Source organism: Mesocricetus auratus, unplaced genomic scaffold, assembly GCF_017639785.1.
Source record: "Mesocricetus auratus isolate SY011 unplaced genomic scaffold, BCM_Maur_2.0 Super-Scaffold_100676, whole genome shotgun sequence".
Taxonomy (NCBI): domain Eukaryota; kingdom Metazoa; phylum Chordata; class Mammalia; order Rodentia; family Cricetidae; genus Mesocricetus; species Mesocricetus auratus.
Window position 1 is genome coordinate 52,802,549 of NW_024429266.1, and position 22,224 is coordinate 52,824,772.

At 44.3% G+C, this 22,224-nt stretch overlaps 1 long non-coding RNA gene across 2 annotated transcripts in view; it reads right to left on the reverse strand.

The window, feature by feature from the left end:
• Nucleotides 1-22,224, reverse strand: part of LOC110341501 — a 46,405-nt gene that overhangs the window by 9,953 nt on the left and 14,228 nt on the right. Inside the window, exon 1 of one of the 2 annotated variants that reach the window (XR_002383467.2) lies at nt 14,067-14,183. The exons of the other annotated variant lie outside the window; for it this stretch is intronic. This is a non-coding gene — a long non-coding RNA (uncharacterized LOC110341501). Of the gene's footprint in view, nt 1-14,066; nt 14,184-22,224 lie in introns of those variants that run through there. 2 annotated transcript variants of the gene reach the window in all.

A 22,224-nucleotide genomic window follows, 5' to 3' on the forward strand; every position in this document is an offset into this window, starting at 1 on the left:
CTTGGAGAAGTCTTAACTGCTTCTCGTAAGCATTTGTTTTGTGTTAAGTTACGAATTAATAACGTGGTGAGTGGTGGCGGGCTGGGCTTGTGGTTTTGTTTGAAGAAGAGCCTTCCATGTTTGCCGCTAAGAAAGGGAAGGTGGCAAAGGGGGCGTTATGGTTAGACTAGCTGCCGGGTTTGAAACTGAACTATCAAGAACCCGGTAGGATACAGAGAACTGGTTCTACCTACTCTGTTCCTCAGATCTGAAACTGCAACAGGAGCTTTGGCCAGGTCAAGCTCCCAGCTACATACAGCAGGTTAGGTTTTGGATTCTCACTAAGACCCTACGAGTTAAGAATAACCAAGGAGCATCACTAAGGCGGTATAGACACCTAGATGTCTTAGCTCAACTTGAGAGAATCCTTGTGTGTGAGCCAGTGCCGTCCCCCATCCTCTGTGGTCTGGGATATCCCTCTGAGAGTGAAGCCCAGCTCAATTAGCTAAGGCCAAGCTAGAGCTTCCCTGCAGGTCTGCACCAGGAGCTGAAGCCCTGCCTAGTTTCTCACCCACAGTCCTCTGCTCTACTTTGGTGCCCCTTCTTCCCACAAAGCCTCAGTATCTAAAACCCACCCATTCCTTTCCCTGCCTCTCTCAAATCAGTCTACATCTGGCCTCCCTGTCACTTCAGACCCTTGGCATTTCTGGCCTGAATTTCTGCATTAGATTCCCAGTTCGACCCCTGCTCTTAGTCCGTCCATTCCCAACCTCGCTCCGTACAGCAGCCAGCCCAAGAGGTTCACCCCAGTACAACCTTTCCTCAGCACTCCCTGCCTCCGAGTCTAGCCTTCCCAACCCCACCCAGGCCCAGTCACAGAGAACCATGACTGCTCGGCCCATGCACAGGCTGGTCTTTCCTGCTTCTACTCCCTTTCAAGCTGTTCCCCATGGCAGATGAACTCCAACCAGGCACAGACACCAACCCCATCGGGTGTGACTTACCTGAGACTCACACCTCTGCTTCCCATATCTGATCCCTGCCCTCACCACAAACAACTGCGACTATCAGGGCAGGTGCAATGACAGTTACTTCTAAATCTCTGGCTCAGTGCAGACATTGATAGATCCATCCCATAATTTACACACACACACACACACACACACACACACACACACACACACACACACACACATTAAAGCTCCCTGACCCACAGACCACATTAATCCTTGGGCTAGTTTTTAAATTTTAAAATGCTAGCAATAATTAACCAGAAAGGATTGGTGGTCTTTGGTGTGTGTTGTTTGTGGTCTTCCACTGGGAGGGGGTGGTTCAGACTTTTATAGATTCCAGCCTGTGATCAATGGGCCCCATTGTTTCTCATCTGAGGAGAGGGTAGAAACACTTGATGAGGCCATCAAGTGTTCACCTCATGGCCAGGAAACAAAAACTGAGATAGGAAGAAGGAGGGGCACTCACAGTTCTCTTCAGTAACCTGGGGACCCCCACAAGGCCCCACCTCCTAAAATTCCCATCACCCGTGGACCACAATTTTAGCCCATAGATCTTTAGGAGACATTCGAGATCCTTACTACAGTAGTCTTCATTTGCCTCAACTTGGACCATGCACAACTTAGTGGAGCACTGACTGGGATCCCTGTGCCCCCCAATCTAGAATCACAAGGGTATTTCATATTCTTTCAAGGGCAATTCACTCCTGTCGTTCAGTGATGTGTGACTTTTCCTGGGAAGACATGAGTCAACACAGACCAAAAGAAACAATTCTGCCCTAGTGGTAAACTAGTGAGCTCACTGGGGTTCCAGGAGCTTAGGTGGCTCACAGATAGCCATATCACTTGTAAGTTCATCTTACTTTGTGAGACTACCCACTCTCAAAGCTGCATCCTTGGAGCTCCCTGGCTAATTGGCAATCAGCTCTACCTAGCTGTTCTGGGAAGGAGGGTTTATCATTTTCTAAACTTATGACCAGTAAGTTTCAAGCTGCCTTCCTCCTTCCCTCTAAGACAGAATTGTTTCAATGTGGGAGATGCAAACATGTCCTCATTTCATTTCTGTTGCTGTGATAAAAAAAAAAATACCCTAATGAAAAATCAGCTGATGGGAGAAAGCATCACTGTGGGTTTGAAGCAGCGATTCCATTACATCCACACTCCAGAGCAGAGAAACGTGCATGCGTTTGCTTAGCTGGATACTCTTAGTCCGGGGCCCAAACCCAGGAATATTGTTGCCCATTTTCAGAGCAGGCTTTTCCACATCAGCTAAGGCAGTCATGGCAATCCTCCACAGGCCAACCTTGCTTAGAAAATCCCTCATAGATGCTCTCTCAGCCTGGACTCTTAGGGGAGTGCCTGGCCCCTGCCCTGAGTGAAATGACAGACACTAGTGGTGATAGGGTGGGAGGCTGGGGGGGATAGTAGGGAGGTGTGGGAGGAGGGGAAGGAGAGGGAACTGGGATTGACATGTGAAGCAAGCTATTTAAAATTAAAATAATAAAAGAAAAGAAAATCCCTCACAGAGGCTGTCTTCCCAGTGATTCTAGGTTGCGTCAAATTGACAATTAAAACTAACGGGCTTTGGTGGCACACGCCTTTAATCCCAGCACTCGGGAGGCAGAGGCAGGCGGATCTCTGTGAGTTCGAGGCCAGCCTGGTCTACAAAGTGAGTTCCAGGACAGCCTCCAAAGCTACAGAGAAACCCTGTCTCGAAAAACCAAAAAAACAAACAAACAAAAACTAACCATCACATGCCTACACACTAGTTCAAGGAACTAGGCAGTGAAAATGACACTCTATTTACACAAAATGCCCTACCATCTGAAGAAAGAGATGTGCGAGGATCTAAAATGATACTGTGTAACTCCAGAGAGGAAAAACCTGCCTGAGTAAGACAGACAGGTGCTTCCATGAAAGAGCATATCACAAGGCAAAGATGAAAACAAATGCTAACAATAAAAGAGGTCTAACCAGGTGTTGGTATCACATTCCTTTAATCCCAGCACTTGGAAGGCAGAGGCAGGCGGATTTCTGTGAGTTCGAGGCCAGCCTGGTCTACAGAGTGAGTTCCAGGACAGGTTCTAAAACAATACAGAGAAACCCTGTCTCGAAAAACAAACAAGCAAAAAAAAAAAAAAAAAAAAAAAAAAAAAGAGGTCCAAAACTTAGGCCACCTGTACTAGAGGCTGAGATCTTCCAGAAACTCTTCTGCTCAAGGCCAGCCAGACTGGACAACTGTACTGAGAATGGGACTCTGCTTAGGGTGGCTAGCCAGTACTTGCTCCTCCAAACCTGACAGTGCCCAATTCCAAACTGGCCAGACAAATAGCTTAGCCAAAACTTTAAGAAGAACCTTCCCTTCCCACCTCCAGGGATAATCTGCTTGTGCCTTTCCAGTTTGCTAGAATGATGTTTCACTGAGAATTGAAAACCACCTGATGAATTCACGGAGCTCATTTCAGTATTTATGACGTAGGAGGGAAACCACTGCCTATGAGACACGTCAGCCTCACAAATAGGCAACAGTCAACACGCTGGGAAAGAAAATGTGTCTACTCTTTGAAACACTATACTTAGGCTTCCAAAAGCCTTCTTCATGCAGTTAGAGTTGGCCCTGAGTAAGGGAGCACTTGCCTGGCACGCATGATGCCCTGAGTAAGGGAGCACTTGCCTGGCACGCATGATGCCCTGAGTTGAATCCCCACCACTGTAAGCAAAACCTACCTCTCAGGCTTCTGCTGCATAGCGAGAGATTGCCCACACTTATGGCCAAAAATGAAGAGCTGAATCTGGACCCCCAACACCCACATAAAAGCTCCACATGGTGATGTGCACCTATAACCCTGGTACTGATGGGCACGCGATAGGTGGACCCTAAAGCTAACCAGCTAACCTATCCAGCTGCATCTATAACCCTGGCACTGATGGACTTGGGATAGGTGGACCCTAAAGGCTAACCAGCTAACCTATCCAGCTGCATCTATAACCCTGGCACTGACGGACTTGGGATAGGTGGACCCTAAAGGCTAACCAGCTAACCTATCCAGCTGCAATGACAAGCTTCAGGTCCAGTGAAAATATCCAGTCTCAAAAGACAGGGTGGAAAATGATAAAGATATCCCCAGTCAACCCCTGTTCTACACACGTGTGTGAATGTACCTCCCTCATACACACATGTACACACACATGTATGCACCACACACAAGCATGCATGAATGCACCCCCTCATACATACACACATTCATGAATACACCTCCTCATACACACATGCACACACACACACACACACATACACACACACACACATGCATGCACCACCTCATACACACATGCATGCCCGACAGACATGCTCATGGTTGATGAGGTCTTGATACTTGATCTCCCAGCCCTTCCTCATAACTCCCCTCTAACAAAAGAGAGAACACTCCTCCTGTACCACTGCAGCCTACCATCCCTTAAAAAACACATCTCTGAAGGAAGAGTCGGTCTACTGGCTTGTATTTCTCTTAAAAAGCAATGGTTGGGCATATCTAGTATGTTCCAGGTGGTGAGCTCACTGAGGAAATACACTGAATATATACTGAAGATAACTGATGAGAATAGGATCTCATTCTAAGCAATGTACTAAACAGGGTGCTGTGTACAGTGGTAAGTGGTTCCTTGTCCAGCAAAACTCCCTTTTTCCCCACTCAACGCCTGGCCTCCTGAAGACTCTACTTTCCCGTGTTCTCCGCTGTGCCCACGTAAGGCGGCGCTGTGGCAATGGAGCAGGAGCAAAAGCTAGGGCCAGAGTCTTTTCGTGCAGTAGAGATGCACCACATTCCCTGGCAGGGCCCCAGTGTAGACAGTGACCCAAGAGCAGACACTGAGGAGCAGCAACATGGAGTATCCCTAACAACCTGATCATGTCACTAGCCAGCTTCGGATGGGAGAAAAATGAGAGTTTGAGCCACTTTATCTTGGTGGTTCTTTTTTTCCCCTTGGTGGTTCTTTTAAGCTTAGATTTTTCTTTACAGATTTGTTTTAATTGTAAATGGTGTGCACCATGCACACACATGAATGCTTCCGTACAGGTGCCTGAGGAGGTGAGGACAGGGTGTCAGATTCCGTGGAGCTGGAGTTACAGGCAGTTGTGAGCCACCTAAATCAGGTACAGAATATGTGCTTAATCACTGAGTGATCTTTCCAGCCCCATGGGCTTTATCTTAGCATACAAACAAGATTGAATCCTCTCAACAATTGAGTATTTTAAGGCAGACTTACCACGCGTAGCCCAGGCTATCCTACCCTAATGTCCTGTGTTCCTCTAACTTGGCCGAAAACAACCTTTCCTGCCTCATGAGTGCTAGAATTACAAGTATACACCGCCTCAACCTTCAATTCTTCTGGCTTAGGCCACTAAAGATTGCTGTAATTTCACAAACCCAGCCCTATGTCCACAAGAACACAGAAAATAGATGAGCTTATAGCAGCAAACCCCAAAAAAGGGATCTGGACACACAATGCCATCACCACCACCAATAACAGGAACTACAATCACTAGTCATTAATATCCATTAATATAAATGGTCTCAATTCACCTATAAAAAAGACACAGGCTAACAGACTGGAAATGAAAACAGAATCCATCCTTCTGCTGCACACAAGAAAACACACCTCAGGGGGTTGGTGGAAGGGCACGGGAGGAGGGGAGGGAAATGGAGAGGGACCTGGAACTGACTTGTGAAGCAACCTTGTTTCTAATCTAAATTTAAATTTAAAAATAAATAATAAAAAAAGAAAACACACCTCAAACTCACAGACAGACATTACCTAAAACAGAATCCATCCCTCTGCTGCATACAAGAAACACACCTCAAACTCACAGACAGACATTACCTCAAAGTAAAGGGTTGGGAAAAAATTTTGCAATCAAATGGACCTAAGAAACAAGCTGGTATAGCTACCTTATATCTAACAAAATAGACTTCAAACTAAAATCAATCAAAAAAGACAAAGAAGGGCATTTCATATTCATCACAGGAAAAAAATCCATCAGGAGGAAATCTCAATTCTGAACATGTATGCCCCAAACACAAGGGCTCCTGTATTGTAAAACAAAAATTACTAAAGCTTAAATCACAAATCAAGCTCCACACACTAATAGTAGGAAACTTCAACACCCCACTTTCACCACTGGACAGATCTATTAGCAGGAGCTCAACAGAGAAATAAGGGAACTAACAGAGGTTATGACTCAAATGAATATCTACAGAACATTCCACCAAAACACAAAAGAATATACTTTCTTTTCAGTTCCTCATGGAATCTTCTCAAAAATAGACCACATACTCGGTAACAAAGCAAACCTCAACAGATACAAAAAAATTAGAATAAATTCCTGTACCCTATCAGATCACCACAGTTTAAATTTAGGATTCAACAGCAACATTAATTTTAGAAAGCCCACAAACATATGGAAACTGAACAATGATCAACTGAACCACCACTGGGTCAAGGAAGAAATAAAGAAAGAAAGAAAAGACTTTCCAAAATTTAATGAAAATGACCTCACAACATACCCAAACTTATGGGACACAATGAAAGCAGTGCTGAGAGGAAAGCTCACAACACAAAATACCTACATAAATAAGCTGAGAAAATCCCACACTAGTGAATTAACAGAACAACTGAAAGCAAACTCACCCAGAAGGAGTAAATAGCAAGAAATAGTCAAATTGAGGGCTGAAATCAATAAGATAGAAACACAGAAAATAATGCAAAGGATCAATGAGACGAAGAATTGGTTCTTTGAAAAATTCAACAAATTAAACAAATCTTTATCCAAACTAACCAAAAGACAGAGAGAGAATATCCAAATTAACAAAATCAGAAATGGAAAGGGGCACTTAACAACAGACTCTGAGGGAATCTAGAGAATCATCAGGTCATACTTCACAAAACTGGAAAACTTTAAGGAGATGGACAATTTTCTAGATAAGTACCACATACCAAAATCAAATCAAGAACAGATAAACAACTTAAATACGCCTATAGCCCCTAAGGAAATAGAAACAGTTATCAATAGTCTCCCAACCAAAAAAAGCCCAGACGCAGATGGATCCAGTGTAGAATTCTAACAGATGATCTAATATCAATACTCCTCAAATTATTCCACACAATAGGAACAGAAAGAACATTGCCAAACTCTTTATGGGGCTACAGTTACTCTCATGAACATAGATGCAAAAGTATTCAATAAAATACTGGAAAACCAAATTCAAGAACACATCAGAAAAATCATCCACCATGATCAATTAGGCTTCATCCCAGGGATGTAGGGATGGTTCAACATACGAAAATCCATCAATGTAATCCACTATATTAAAAAACTGAAAGAAAAAAACCACATGATCATCTCACTAGATGCTGAAAAACCCTTAAACAAAATCCAATACCCCTTCATGAAAAAGATCCTGGAGAGATCAGGGATAACAGGAACATACCTAAACATAATAAAAGCAATATACAGCAAACCAACAGCCAACATCAAACTAAATGGAGAGAATCTCAATGCAATTCCTCTAAAATCAGGAACAAGACAAGGCTGTCCACTCTCTCCATACCTTTTCAATATTGTACTTGAAGTTCTAGCTAGAGCAATAAGACAACAAAAGGAGATCAAAGAGAATACAAATTGGAAAAGAAGAAGTCAAACTTACACTATTTGCTGATGATGGTATATATGTGACCTCAAAAATCCTAACGAAGAACTCCTATAACTGATAAAAAAAACCCTTCAATATTGTAGTAGGATACAAGATTAACTCAAAAAAATCTGTAACCCTTCTATATACAGATGACATGAGCTGAGAAAGAAATCAGGGAAACATCACCCTTTACAATAACCACAAATAACAAAATATCTTGGAGTAACTCTAACCAAACAAGAGAATGACCTATATGACAAGAACTTTAAAGACTTTAAAGAAAGAAATTAAAGAAGATATCAGAAAATGGAAGGATCTCCCATGCACTTGGATAGGTAGGATCAACATAGTAAAAAATGACAATCCTACCAAAAGTAATCTACAGTAATCAATGCAATTCCCATCAAAATCCCAGCACAATTCTTCACAGACTTTGAAAGAACAATACTCAACCTCACATGGGAAAAACAAAAAACCCATGATAGCCAAAACAATCCTGTACAATAAAGGATCATCTGGGGGCATCACCATCCCTGACTTCAAGCTCTATTATAGAGCTATAGTAATGAAAACAGCTTGGTATTGTCATAAAAATAAGCAGGTGGACCAATGGAATTGAATCAAAGACCCTGATATCAACTCATAGACCTATGAACACTTAATTTTTGACAAAGAAACTAAAAATATAAAATGAAAACAAATTCAATAAATGGTGCTGGTATAACTGTCAACATGTAGAAGAATGCAAATAGATCCACATCTATTGCCATGCACAAAACTCAAGTCCAAATGGATCAAAGACCTCAACATCAATCCAGCCACACTGAACCTCACAGAAGAGAAAGTGGAAATACATTTGAATGCATAGGCACAGGAGACCACTTCCTAAATAGAACACCAGTAGCACAGACACTGAGAGCAAAAATTAATAAATGGGACCTCCTGAAACTGAGAAGCTTCTGTAAGGCAAAGACCATGGTCAACAAGACAAAATGGCTCCCTACAGAATGGGAAAAGATCTTCACCAACCCCACATCTGACAGAGGACTGATCTCTAAAATATACAAAGAAATCAAGAAACTAGAGGTCAAACTACCAAACACTCCAATTAAAAAATGGGGTACATATCTAAACAGAGAATTTCAACAGAACAATCTTAAATTGTAAAAAGACACTTAAGGAAATGCTTAACATCCTTCATCATCAGAGAAATACATATCAATCTACCTCAAGACTCTGCAATACCACTGTTGGGCATATACCCAAAGGAGGCAAATTCATACCATAAGGACATTTGCTCAACTATGATCATAGCAACATTATTTGTAATAGCCAGATCTCAGAAACAACCTAAATGCCCCTTAACTGAAGAATGGATAAAGAAAATGTGGTACATTTACACAATGGAGTACTACTCAATGGTAAGAAGCAATGACATCCTAAAATTCACAGGCAAATGGACAGAACTAGAAAAAAAAATCTCCTGAGCAAGGTAACCCAAAACCAGAAAGATATATATAGTATGTACTCACTCATAAGTGGATACCAGATATAAAGCAAAAGATACCCATCCTACAAGCTACAACCCCAGAGAAGCTAGAACCCTCTTCCAGAAACAGATGGAAGCAGATGCAGAAATCCACAACTAACCAATGGACCAAGCTCTGGGAGTACAATCAAAGTGAGGGAGGAGCAATAAAATGAACAAAGGAGTCAAGACTGTGATGGGGAAACCCACAGAATTAGCTGACCCGAGCTACTGAGAGATCACAGACTCAGGTCTGGCAAATGGGGAACCTGCATAAGACCAAACTAAACTCCCCTAACATAGGTGACAATGGTGTGACTGGGACAATATATGAGGCCACTGGCAGTGGGTCCAAGATCTAACACTAATGCACAAACTGACTTAGTGGATCCCATTCTATATGGAGAGACACCTTGCCCAGCCTAGACACAGAGGTGTGGGGGGTGGAGAGGTGCCTTGGTCCTGCCTCAACAAGAAGATGGAACACACTTAGTAGACTTCCTAGGGTAGGCCTTACTCTCTCCAATGAGCAAATAGGAGGAGTAGGGTAGGGGGAGCAGAAGGAGAGGAGGGAGAGGGAATTGGGATTGGAATGTACAAAATAAATTTTCAAAAAAGGAAAAAAAAAGATTGCCGTGACTTGCCTAAGCCCTGCAGTTACTAAGTGTTAGAATAGTAGGGTTCTGTGTGACTGCAGAGCCTGTGGAGGCACTAACTAGACAGAACCTTCCTCAAAGCACACACCAGGACACCCTGAGAAGCTGCTGTCCCTCCCTCAGCTGAGAGGCTTTTTTTCTTTTCGGTTTGGTTTTATTTTGTTTGTTTGTTTGTTTTTTTCAAGACAGGGTTCCTCTGTTTTGCTTTGGAGGCTGTCCTGGAATTTGCTCTGTAGACCAGACTGATCTCAAACTCAGAGATCTGCCTGCCTCTGCCTTCCGAGTGCTGGGATTAAAGGCATGTACCACCAACGCACTGCTCTTTTTGTTTTTTTGAGACAGATTTTTTTTTCTGTGTAGCCCTGGCTGTCATGGAACTCACTTTGTAGGCCAGGCTGACCTTGAACTCAGAGATCCACCAGCCTCTGCCTCCTAAATGCTGAGATTAAAGATGTGTGCAACCACCACCCTGTGAGAGTTCTCTTCAGGGCTGAAAGAAGCAACAGTGGCAGGTAGGCTTTTTAAAGTCCATGCCATCAAAATCAAAACAGAGTGAAACACTTCCATTCTCAACAAGAACTTCTATCCACAAGCAGAGTTCTAAGCCCAGCTGTCTAAAACGGCATTGTGCAGGGTTCTGACTCAGTGGCAGAGTGCTTGGCTCATATGTCAAAGCCCAGGTTCAATCCTCAAAGTTGTGAGATAAAACATAAAACAGGAGAGTGTTGGCCAGAGCTTTGAGAATGTGCACAGCATAGTCTTTGAGTCTCACACGAATGAGAGTACAGATCCAAGAACCTTTGTATATGTACCGTCTCAATAGGAAATGGCCCTCTTTTCCCAAACATGAGTCCCGACTGTACTATTACATAAGAGGGACACCAACTCTCTCATATCTCAGTTTGATCAGTGACTTCCCTATTTATTTTGCCACGGAATCATTTGAGAATGTCCTCTGTGCATTGGGGAACACGCAGATGCCAAGCCATACTTAGGAAGAGAAAACAGGTTATTGTGTCATTGAGGCTCAGATTCCTCTGCCACTGGCAGTTCTCAAAGTACTCCCTGGTTAAAGTCTCTGTTCCAAAACTTTTACCCCCAATGAGATGTGTGCCACAGAGAGGAAAAGAGCACATATAAATAAGCGCGTGCTGTGCCTCCAAGTGTTGTCATAGCAGGTTTTATTTCCCCTCTGCTACCACATTGTGGTCTTACATTGAGTATCAGATATCTCTGTGGCTAGTGTGTGGCCTGGGTTCCTGCCAGGCTTCCTGTGAAATGTGCAATTGATGCTCACTTCTTCGCTCCATCTCTCTCAAAGATGTCTTAAAGTTGGGGCCATGGAGGAGGCCGCCTTGTCCTTTATCAGAGGCTCAGCACAGAGTTGGTGCCTGCTCATCCACACTCAGGAAGAAAACAGTGTGGGCGATTAACAATGACTGGGCCCTCATTTTCATTCCATCACCTCCTTAATTCTCACAGCCCCCCAAAAGGATAGCATAATTCTAGTCACAGCACAGACCCAAGAATACATTCCCCAGGTCTGTATCAAAGTATACTTATGTATACACGTGTATATGCACATACAAAAATGTATACCGACTCTACTGACGCAGCCCAAAAGCACACCACCCACACTTACTTTCATCAGTGCCATAGGAATGCAGATTTTGGGGGAGAGGGGTAACTTCATCAGTTAAGGGTGTACAGTTGATAAGTGACAGGGTTGGGAGGCAGAGAGACCTCATCAGACCACACAGCCCAGGCTTCTAGCCACAAGTCACACTCTTCATTTTGTGTTAACACAGAATCTAGGAAAAAACACGGGCCGAGGAGAAGACTTCTACCTCTTCCTTTTCATTTCATCACCTGACACCTGCGGAAGAATCTTCCCGTTCTCAACCACAGCTGAGACATTCCAGAAGCAAGGGGCACAAAACATTGCCACAGGTACATTTCACTCTGTGTAACACACACACACACACACACACACACACACACACCATGTACAGTCCACCACACACACCTTGTGCATTTCACTATACACACCCCTCGTGTGTTTCACTTCATGCACCCCTGTGTCTGATTTCCCTTTGATGCTTTTATTTGTTTTGGGGGTGGGTGAATTTGCTTGTTTTTGAGACAGGGTTTCACTATATATCCTTGGCTATCCTGGAACTCTCTATGTAGACCTGGCTAGCCTACATCAAAGTGGTATGCCTACCTTAGGCCTCCCCAAGTACTGAGATCAAAGGTAAACACCACAACTGGCTCACTTTAGAGGAAACTCAGGAGAGGAGCTGGTTGGTTCAAATGCTGGAATGTGGGTTCATGTCTGAAGTGTTACTGGCCAAAGAGGATTTCATAGAAGGTTCAGTAGTTAAATATGGATGCTGCTTCCACAGGCAGAAAATCCTGAACAGCAGCTGTTGAGAAATGAGGTGTGGGGCCAGAGACCAATGGAGACCCACAAAGAGGGAGAGAAAGGAGACCAGAAGGTGAGGGCCTGGACAGACCTTGGGATGAGCTCAAGCATGGAGGAATTTAAGTGTTAGGAGTAACAGAGCCAGTGGAGGGGCAGAGTTACAGTAGCTGAATGAATGAACCCATAAGCTAGCGGTGAACAAGGAACAAGAACTGCATTTCTGTTTCTGCTGTGAATGATGTCACTGTGCCATCTTGCTCTGGGAACACTGTGTGACCTAATGAGGCATCATTGTGTTTGAAGTTGATACCAAATAATTATAGTCAAGTGCCACATTATAATGTACGAGGTGGTCCCATAAGATTACATCATGTAGAGGCATAGGTTGTAGCCATCTTGATCTATATAAGAACATTTTGCATCATTCTCACAATACATTACTCAACACCACACTCCCTAGGTATCTATTAAAGCATGCCTATGTCCCTTCGCATGTGTGTGTGTATACCCACTCTACCGAAGCATCCCAGACACACCACCCATGCTTGCTCTCACCAGGTGCAGCAGGAACTCAGATGGTCCTGTTGTAAGCATCCTAAGAAGGGGTTTTCCATCTCTATTTTGATTCCCAGTCTACATAGATGGCAATTTCCTGTTCTCCCAGCACTGCCGAAAACTTCCCAAATATAGCCTGATATGCAACAAAGCCTCATGACAGATACCAGAGGGAACCCGACACGAGAGCTGAAGCATGTGGAAGTCTTAAGAGAAAGAGACTTCAAGGAAACGTGGGAATGTACATATTTAATACATATTCATGTTTGAACACAAGTTAAAGTCATCTAAGAGGAGGGGGTCTCAATCAAGAAAATGCTGTAAGATAGAGTTGTATGCAAGCCTGTAGGGCATTTTCTTAATTAGTGATAGATATGGGTGGTGCCATCCCTGGGCCGATTCTATCAGAAAGCAGGCTGACCAAGCCGTAGAGAGCAACCCCCTTCCATGAGGTCTGCATCAGCGTCTTCCTCCAGGTTCCTGCCCTGCTTGTGTTTCTGTCCTGACTTCCTTTTTGATGATCAGTCGTGTGGATGCCTAAGCATGGTCAACCCACTAGGACCTACTCAGAGAAAATTGCCTCCGGCTCCCTTGGAAGCCAGCCATCAATCATCAATAGCTCCTAAGGTAGGGGTGGGGCTCATAAGCTCCTCCTGCCCCTATGCTTAACAGTTGGCAGCTGCTGTAAGTTCCTGGGTACAATAGTCCTATCATGTCCAGAAGACACTGCCTCTCCACCATCCCCAACTCTGGTTTTCACAGTCTTTCTTGGGGGAGGGGCCATACCACTATTTTATGTATCATTACACACACGAAAAAAGCACGCTTCTGGTATCATTGCAAACAGAGTTTTGTGGAGAGCAATTTAAAGATAAACATACCAGTCTTTGCAGTGAAAATATCACCCTCCTGGCCACAGCTCTTCATACTCTTGTTCCAGAGCCCTGAATCCTTGGGCCATGGAAGGCTTATTGCCCCAAACATTTCACCCATAATTAACAGCAGTCAATTAAAAATTGTGCTGAGCAGTGATGCTTTTAATACCAGCACTTGGGCTACAGATCAAATTTGAGGACAGCCAAGGCTACACGGGGAAATTCTGTCTTGAAAAAACCAAAATGTCTATGGACCCTCCTCATTGTGTGTTCTAATTGGCTTTCTGTGGGTGTGATAAGCACCTTGACCAAAAGCTTGGTGAGGGAAGCGTTCATTTCATCTTACCTTCACAGGACCCGTCATCCAGGAAAGCCAAGGCAGAGACTGTGGAGAAATGCTGCTTATAGGCTTGTTCAGCTACCTTGCTCAAACGCCTGAACCCACCTGTTCAGGGATAGGTCCACCCACAGCGTTCTGGGCCCTCTTACATCCATTAGCAATTAAGAAAATGCCCCCACAGACTAACCTGATATATGCAATTCCTCAACTGAGATTCTCTTTTCCCAGCTGTGACTAGATTTCTGTAGAGTTGACAAAACTCTATGTTCCATATTCCACACATGTGCCTTTGTGTGCAACATATGTGTTAGATGCTATTCTTGTCCACAAAGGTTCATGGTCTAGAGAGATCTGTTTTGATTGAGCGTAGGTGTTGACAACTATATAGCATATATTCCAAATTCCTGTCTTATAAGGTTTTTGTTGAAGTGTGTGACCCTTCACGCTAATCCTGGAGCTTCACCCATGCCCACCATCTAAGGACCAAATGGAGCTGTAAAGACAGTAGCTAGCTTTCCCAGAAACAGTTCTCTGATGTTTGGTTTTAGCTAGAAGTTTTGGATTTGGGCTGGTCACTTAGACTTCAACTTAAAATGTATCTTATCAGTTAAAAGTGGCACTGGGAGAGAAAAAGGGCAAATAGCACCAACATAGCAGAAGGTGGGCGCCACAGCCCTTTCAGGCCTTTGTTTGCTGATTGGCAATTCTGAGCTACACAGGCGTCAGCAAGGAAAGAAAGGTCTGTTGCTCTAACAGCACCACCATTCTAAGCAACTCTGATGTCACATCCCAGCCCAGTCGCAGATGCTTGCTGTACATGTGAAGGCCTTGGGTTCAATTCCCCAGCACCACAAATAGAAGTCAAACTCAACAGTTGTAGGTAATGCCGGGGAGAAAACAACAGACTCTAACAATGTCTTGCTAATCTGACATCAGTTGCCTGTGGCATTCCCTCCACACCAACTCTTTTTGGTGCCTTTCCTCAATACCTACTGGGCCAATGTTGCCTGTTCAGAGCCTTGCAAAGGAAGCAATGACCAGGATAAATCCCCTGCTTTGTAGAGCTTGAGATTCATGGGAAGAGACAAAAGGAGGCAGAGTACAAAAGCACGTGCCACAAAGTACCACGATGGAATATATAGCCAGATAAGGGACCAAAGGTGACACTGGGGAGAGGGTGTGCCACGGGAAGGACGCTGCACTGCATTAGAGAGACACCTGCAGAAGGAGGGAGGGCTCCTGTCCGTCAGAAGGGTTTCCCAGGAGAATGGATGAGTGCAGTTCAACAGTGAACTTAGGGCTTTATTGTGCTGGACAGAGGCCACACTTCTGCCTGCCCACCCCCTAAACCTTTACACTGTTAATGCTGAGATCCCTGGAAAGCCCCTTCATGGGTCTCTACTAGAGCTTGAAGAGAGTGCAGTGAAAGCTTTAAGCTGCCTTTAACACGGGCATCATAATTGATGGTCCATTACACTGCATGTGAAAATCACTCTGGGATTTGACACTAAGCTAACTTTTCCCCTCTTAAATGTCTTTGTTACATGTTTTCACTGTCCCAGTGACTTCTTGTCCTTAGTAATTTCCTTGTGAGTACACCCATGCCCCTTGTATAAGCAGAAATGTCCTGTATCTACAATATCAAATGCAAGTTTGATGGGTATAAGTGACCACACTTACAGAAGTATAATGTATATTTCTCATTAAAAATTACTCCTAACATTATCACACCATGGTTGTAGAAAGAAAATGTTTATATATTAGCTTAGAAGCCAGACAGGTGATCCCAGTACTTGAGAGGCTGAGATCAGAGAGCCACCAGTAAGCAATGGTGAGAAAAGAATGAAATGCAGACGAATGGCTAAGATGCTGCAGATAGCAGCAGCCTTGGGACATGGGAGGCCAGGCTCAGTCAGAAACCAGTGTGGCCCTCCGTGGTGCCTGCGCCATGATCAAGTCTAATGTATCGGCAAAAGCCTGGAGATTTAAATGAAAGACAAGACGTCCAGTCATTTGTGCTACAAATGTGTGTGTGTGTGTGTGTGTGTGTGTGTGTGTGTGTGTGTGTGTGTGTGTTGCAAGGAGGGAGCAGCCTTATATACAGACTTACAGCACAGTGGAGAAACCCCAGGTGTTACAGCTCGTGTTTTCATAACTAGAGGTTGATGCTAAGGGTGGCAAGGCTGGGGCTGTAAGTCAGGACTAGAAAACAGGATGTATCTGTGGTTATTGGCTGACAAGCAACTCAGAGACCCCGTGGGGGTTGGGGCCCAACATCTCCCCCTTCTTTATATATAAACCAGCTCCTATCTTAAGTGACTAGGATGTTAACACCAATCTTACCCGGCAATGAAGAAATCACCCAAGGCTGCATGACCCTCCTCTTAGGTTGATTGGCATCCCCTTAGTGTTGCTGGTTACTGGCTGCCTAATTTTTCTGTAGGCTCAACCATAGTTGAGCTGAAGGATTCTCTGTGGCCCTCGAGTGACAAATTGAGCCTAGGCTTGTCTAGTGTGGAGGCACCTTAGCCAAATGAAGTATATGATAATAAGTCCATGAGCAAGTCTAACATATTGGCTACAAGACCCAGAGATAGGGACCAGCCCATTCTTTGGTTAAAGGGCCTACCATAACCAACCCCATTTAAATGGAAAACAAACATTTATGAACAATATTGGGAGTGTGGGCTTCCTGCTGCTTGAGGGTGTGAAAATACCTTGGGGATTCTAAGAAAAAACAGAAATCCTGGCTGTAGTGGTCTGCAAGGCTGCCTTGTCCCAGATGCTTTGAATGTTGGATCACCTGGGCCACTGCTTCAGGGAGCCTTGCTTCATCAAATAATATTAATCTGGAAGGAAGCCACAGCTTTTCATTTTATGTGGAAACAAAAGCAGAAATTCTTTTCCCAAGTAACCTGTCCTTATAGTTAAATTTTGAAGTCAAAGCATTTTTAAAATATTCAAGTTGGATTAATTTAGCAGCATTGATAAGCAAGTGTATTTTAGCAGTTATTGTTCCTTCTTTAGCAATTGAACAACTGAAAGACAACACAAACAATAGCACACAGCATTCCAGACTCTGTGTACTTTCCATCTTTACATGGCTTATTTACTTATTATTCTATTTCTTTTACTTTTTCTTTCACTTAGTACCAGTACCTTGTTTCTTTACTCTTTTACTTTTTCTTTCACTTGTTTCTTTCTTAGAAGTTGAGGTACCCATTTTCAATTCACCCTCATAACCTCCAAGGGTGATCTCTCAGGGTCCCCTTTCTTTCCTGATCTTGGTGGGACCTCCAATTGTGGCACCTGCTCCACGAGCAAGTCTAACATATTGGTCAAAAGCCTGGAGTTTCAAGTGAAAGACAAGATGTCCAGCCATTTGTGCTAAGAGAGTGTGTGTGTGCGTGCATGTATGTGTCTTTATTGCAAGGAGGTAGCAGCCTTATATACAGACTTACAGCACAGTGGAGAAATCCTAGGTGTAAGAGCTCGTGTTTTCATAATTAGTGGTTGATGCCAGTGGGGCAAGGCCAGGGCTGTAAGCCAGAAAACAGGATGCACCTGTGGTTATGGTTAATAAACAACTCACAGAGACCCCGTGGGGGCTGGGGCCCAACAGCCCTCGGGTCAAAAAGCTGGGCTAACCTGGGCATTAACCCATGGATCAAAAATCGGGCTATCCAAGAAAACCTAAATAAGCAATCTGATCAACAAAGCAGACATTTAACTCAATGATAAGCAATTTTTAGGGTAAGCAGACCTGGAACAACCCCAAGTGTACTGTTTCTTGTTAACACCAAAGTAGACTAACAAATTGCATTCAGATTATGTATAAATAATAGAAATACTTGTAAATGATAGCAACTCCCATTTGTCTAGTAGGTCAACTTCCTCTGATTAATTAGTTTGTCGGTTAATTTCACCTTGTGAAACAGAAATGATCCAAGCAGGGGCAAGTTTTCCCCCACTTCACGGAAGACAGGAAATTCACTCACACAAGGGGAGGTCAACTTTTTCATTGTCTACTAGTGGTTATGTGTGACAGTTTTGTTTTGTTTAATCACAGGGCAACTCTTTGCTCCTTCCAAGAAAGTTTGTGCTGTCAAAGTATAAATACATTTATGTCACCACAATGGCGATTTTTAACTTGTTTTCCCACAGGTGGGCAGTTCCTGCTTAGAGCTATTGGCTCCCACACTCCCAAAAGTCATTTCCTTTCTGGATCACATGCCACAGCTGGCAATAGAGGACAAACAATTTAGATAACCGGATAAAAACTAAAAAATAAACAGATTTGAAGGGCCCAAGACAATGGAAACTACAGGAAAGCCAGAGGGGTGGAGAGCATGACATGGTACCAGGCTCCATAGCCAAAGAAGGGTCCCTGAAGACAGCCCAGACTTCAGAGCAGCCAAGCTGGACATAGTCTCAACTGCTTGGGGTGGGGTGGAGGGGGAGCCTGGGGTAGGAATGGAGGAGGAGCCTGGGGTGGGGTGGAGGGGGAACCTGGGGTAGGGATAGAGGGGGAAGCCTGGGTGGGGGTAGAGAGGGAAGCCTGGGGTGAGGGTGGGAGGGAAGCCTGGGAGCACCTGTTTCTCTAAAGGGGCTGGAGAGATGGCTCAGAGGTTAAGAGCACTGACTGCTCTTCCAGAGGTCCTGAGTTCAATTCCCAGCAACCACATGGTGGCTCACAACCATCTGTAATGAGATCTGGTGCGCTCTTCTGGCGTTCAGGCATACATGGAGGCAGGATGTTGTATTCATAATAAATAAATAAATCTTTAAAAAAATAAAAAATTAAGTCACAGAGGCTCTCAGTTTTCACTGAGCTTATGACTCCCCCTAATAGTGTTCTGGAACTGTCCCTCCAGACTCACGGCCCCCGAATCCTTGAATGTAGCAGGATGTTAGCTCCCCTTCCCCGTTGCCCCCTTCACTGAAGCCCCAAGTCTCAGTGTTCCCCACTTAAAGTCCTAGTTTTGTCAGGGTTTTCCATGTCAGCACCCTGGGCTCCTGCACCCACCTAGTTACTGAGATGCTGGTCTAAGTGTTTCTGGGAAGGCGTTTGGTAGATGTGGTAATCAGCCACAATAACTTGACTTTATACAAAGAGAACACTCTCAATAGCACAGGTGGGCCTTATCCTAGCCATTGAAAAGCCAAAAGAAAAAGACACTAATGGCAAGAACTCCTTCAGCTGTGCTAAGCAGCCCCAGGCAATGAGACTTCTTTCAGGGAAGAGGTGAGAGAAGGAAGTGGCAGAGAACTTGAGTCTTGGAGAAGAATGGATGAGTGAGGAAGCCACAGTGAGGGGCAAATACACACCGGACTCTCTCCCCAGGCAGGGCTCGGGATGGCAGAGTGGAGCGGCAGACTGGACCTCTCCATATTCTGGGACACTTGCCATGCTTCCTGAAGAGAATTCTGGCCCTGAATCCACAGCCTCAGCTTCAGTTACCTACAGATGCAAATACTTTGCCTCATCCTGACACCATGTGCCTACCTGAGTCTCAACTAGTGCATCCTGAGCATCTCAAATACAGTCAGTCAAAGGCAATGGACAGTTTTCCTTTATACACACCCAGTTCTCATCGAGAACCCCTAAGCTCAGGACTGGGAAGGTAACTCAGCCAGTGAAGTGATCACCATAAAGACCCAAGTATGATCTCCACAGCCCACATAAGGAAGCTGGGTATGGCGGCACATGCTTGCAAGCCCAGTGCTGGGGTACTGGCCAAAGACAGAGAGCTCCACTGGGTTGCTGAGCAGCCTCCCTGGAGTACTTTGTGAGTTCAGTGAGACTCTGTCTAAAACAAAACCAGCAACAAGGGTCTGGAGAGATGTCTCTGTGGTTAAGAGCACGAACCCAGACCATCATCCCGATTTTCCGACATCACACACCAGCCTTTTAGCTCTTAGCTGGTGCCTTTGCTGTAATACCCCTCTCAGATACCACCTTCAAAGCACAAGCCTAACATCCGCTCTGATTAAAGTCCTGAGAGGATGCTGCTGCGTGATAAAGCAAACATGCTTGCTGCTGTGGTGCTGCTTCTGCCTCCCCCGCTAGTTTCACTGACAACCGTCCTGGTGCTTGGACCCGGCCTTTGCAGGCACCATCTAGCTTCCCCGCCCCCTAGGGCCGCACTATCTCTGTGGTCACTGCTGATCCTGCTTCTTACCTGACTCCTATCCATCCCAGGAGCTGCCTGCTCATGTTCTCCAGGAGGCAGAGGCTAAAATGGATTGAGAAGCACAGGAGAATTGCCAGGAGACTCTCCGTGAAGGGAAGGGGAGTAGGAGAAGGCACACAGAGAGAACCTTCTACACCATAAGGTTTAACTCTCTTGAAGGAGGGGAGGGGAGGGGAGGGAGGCTTCAGAGCAAAAGTGGCATCATAGAGGCTCGCTGAAACAGCTGATGACCAGGACCGCCTGGGTGAACTGGCCTTGGCAGTGTGGGGACCTTGAGCTGACAGCCAAAACGTCCAGTGGCTAAGAGCTGTTGGCCACCTGCACTCTCATCAGGAAGGGAGGGCTACAGGTCATGGCTGCTCAAAACCTCAGTCCAGGAGAACTTTTGAGAGAAAAATCAAGTCAGCATGAGGAAGAGAGGAATAAAGAAGGTTAATGGGTACTCAGTTATGATTTTAAAATTATATGTGTATATGAAAATGTCATAATAGGACTCATTGTTTATAGCTGGGCAGTGGTGACATACATCTTTAATCCCAGAACTCAGGAGGCAGAGGCAGGCAGATCTGTGAGTTCAAAGCCAGCCTGGTCTACAGCGTGTGTCGTTAGGGCTACATAGAGAAACTGTCTCAACCAAACCAAACACCTCACTGTTTTGTACAATTAATATACACTAATAAAAAATAACTCTAACTTTGCATATTAGAGCAAAAAATATTATTTCCCTGTGTTGAAATCTGATTCCTAGATTGTGAGAAATTATCAGAGAACAAAGACTGAAATGCTTTCATAATTTTCATAGGCATTGTTAAATTCCTAATCCTTGAAAGACAATGAAATCACTTTCACCATGCCATATTTAATAAAACAGAAAAGTCACTGATATATTCTGCAATATTTTGAATAAATAACAAAACATAGGGTTTGTGTGTACCTATTAGGATGGTCATTCTCCAAAAGCCAGGGTGGGCAGCTTGATGCTAAATGAGAGGCTCTTAGTTCAGCCCTAGCAGGTAGCGGGCAGTAGGAAAGTTCCTAAACGAAGTAAAAATGGAATTATCATGTAGTCCTTCAACCTCCACTCAGAGTATACACAAAGGAAATGATAGCACTCAGACATCTGCACTCCTGTGGTCATTGCAGCAACCTCCTCCACAAGAACTGCATAAAGGTGCTGCGGTACACGTGGACAACGGAATTGAGCAGCCTTGAGAAGAGAGGCCCTGCCATTAGCCACAACATGGAGGAACCTGGAGGACGTCTGGCCAACTTAAGTAGGAAAAAAAGTACTGCATGATTTCTCTTTCACGTGGGATCAAAGGGCAAGCAAACACCAAGTGGCGTCTCTTCCCTAGGGAAGACCACCTGTCCCGCTTCCGGCTTCCCTCAGTTGCCTACAGTTCATCGTGTAGAGTCGAGGCATCACAGGCCTTGCTCCGCCCATCTTGGCATGTCCATTTGCATCATCCTTGTACAAGTAAATTATATGGACTGAAGAGGTTATATGTAGTAATACATTGTATATACATATATGAATGCAGTAACAATTCGTGAAACATGGGACCACAAATTTGAAATTCCTGGAGGGGTACATGGGAGCAATTAGAAGTAGGAAAGGGAAGGGAGAAATGTAGTAATTAAAATATAATCTCAAAAATAAAATGGTCTAGAAAAAATAAAGCATGGAAAAGAGAAAAAAACAAAGTGGCTTGTTTTAACAAGTTACAATCTTTTCAGGTGACTGTAAATCAAATATTGATGCTTTTCCATTAAATGCTTATATTCACACAAAAAAAGCAAACAAACAAATGATGCAGAGTCTCAAAGAAACAAGCGAAGTAGTGGTTACCTTAGGAGGCGGGGAATGGGAGGTGCTGGTCCAAGAACACAAAGTAGGGAGAACAAGTCTGGAGACCTAATGTGGGACGGTCTGAGTACTACAGTCAACAGCACTGTATTTGGGGCTTTTA